The 1,851-nt window shown below is 50.1% G+C and overlaps 1 protein-coding gene across 1 annotated transcript in view; it reads right to left on the bottom strand.

The window, feature by feature from the left end:
- Positions 1-1,851, bottom strand: part of FAM73B (family with sequence similarity 73, member B) — a 25,069-nt gene that overhangs the window by 12,954 nt on the left and 10,264 nt on the right. The window lies entirely within an intron of this gene.

A 1,851-nucleotide genomic window follows, 5' to 3' on the forward strand; every position in this document is an offset into this window, starting at 1 on the left:
GAGAATCGCTTGAGCCTGACAGTTCAAGGCTGCAGTGAGCCATGGTTGTGCCACTGTCCTCCAGCCTGGAGGACAGGGTGAGACCCTGTCTCTATAAACAAAAACCCAAAGTGTTTACGCCTGGATGAAGGGTTAAAGGCATCAATGATACTGATGACAGATCATTTACGGACTACCCACTATGGGCCAGGCCTGAATATCTGGTCCTGGAGCCCCACCCAGAGCACCAGCACTCCTTGAGCCTGAGAGCTTCTGCCCTCCGGCACACAACCACGAGCTATTTGATCAGGACTCTTGGCCCTTTCCCCCGCTTCTCCATTTCTGTAGTTTTCACTATTTTATAAGGAATATTTAATTGCTCTCACAATAAGGACAACAACGAAAGTTCTGTAATTTTCGGATGTAGTTTTGGCAATAAATGCAACTTGGGAAGTAAGGCTGCCTCCGTCGGCCACCCTTCCCTAGCACACTCCCGCAGGCGCCGGCCTCTGCCCACACGCAGACGGGGCTTGGTGTAGCTGCAACTGCAGGCCAGGACCGGTCTGTAGCACGTGGGGTCCTGTACTTCATACCCCAGGCGTTTCCCTGACCTTCATGCCCCACAGTTACAGCAGTCAAGCCTCTGAGCTCACGCCCAGCTGGGGTGGAGGACAGGGACACCTTCAACTTGTCACTGGCTGTGCCAGGCACGTCTTCACCCTTGTTCTGCAAACTGCTTCCCAGGCGCCCTGGTGACTGGCTCCCGGCCACAGAGAGACGTGGATAGAGGAAGAAAGGCAAGTGGAGTGAATGGGCAGAGAAATCCCCCCCTCATTCTGCATCAGACTGTATCCCAACCCGCAAAGTGGGCACATGCCCCGATGGTGAGCCCCCTGCCGTAGTTCCAGCTCCCACGAGACGGCGCTGGCCTGAGCTCTGGGCTCACTCCCTCCTCCGCACCTCTCTCCAGCTCCTCCCCCATCTGTGCAACCAACTCCTGGATGCACGTCCCTCTGTTTTAATACCTGAAGTTGTTCCCACTTCCCGGCTAGGACCTGGCTGATTCTCCACATATTGTCAAGCAGCCAAAGGGGGGCCCCCACCTGAACTTGCACCAGCAGAGGTCAGGAGCTCAGGGGAGTTTGGGCTTGTTTTCCATTTTTCCCAATACAGAAAAGCATCAAGAATAAAACAAAAACAGTCCACAATATTGTCAACTACATAAGCCCTACCCATAAGCAAATGCTCAAAATTATAAAAATCAAACAGAAAAGAAAGGTACTGAAAAGTAGAGAAAATTTAAATAAAAGCCTTTTCCACCTTTCCCTCCAGACCTTCTCCCCATAGATACCTGTTAACAATTCCTGTGTGTCCATCTAGAGAAAAATAATAATAATGCAAGTATACACCAGCACTACCTATTAAGTGCACATGTGTCTCTAAAATTTAAACACAAGGGCCAGTGCTGTATACACTGCTCTCCACCCTGCCTCTGTCACTCAGTTACACAGCCTAGAGGTGACCCAGCAGTCCTCACAGCTTTCCTCACTCCTCTTAACAGCTGCAGAGGATGCCAGACCCCAACTGAGAGGCATTTAGTTCCCAGTTTTTTATGTTTTTATGTTTTTTTTTAACTATTATGCAACAATGCTTCAATAAGCATCCATCCTAGGATATACACTTGTTGCGCTCTTTAAAAAAATTTATAATCTTGGCGGAGCACAGTGGCTCACGCCTGTAATCCTACCACTCTGGGAGGCCGAGGCGGGAGGATCACTTGAGGCCAGGAGTTCAAGATCAGCCTGAGCAAGAGTGAGACCCGTCTCTACTGAAAGTAGAAAAATTAGCCGGGCATGCTAGTGTGTTCCTGTC

This window comes from Propithecus coquereli, unplaced genomic scaffold, assembly GCF_000956105.1.
Source record: "Propithecus coquereli isolate 6110/MARCELLA unplaced genomic scaffold, Pcoq_1.0 Scaffold142, whole genome shotgun sequence".
In the NCBI taxonomy this organism is placed as follows: domain Eukaryota; kingdom Metazoa; phylum Chordata; class Mammalia; order Primates; family Indriidae; genus Propithecus; species Propithecus coquereli.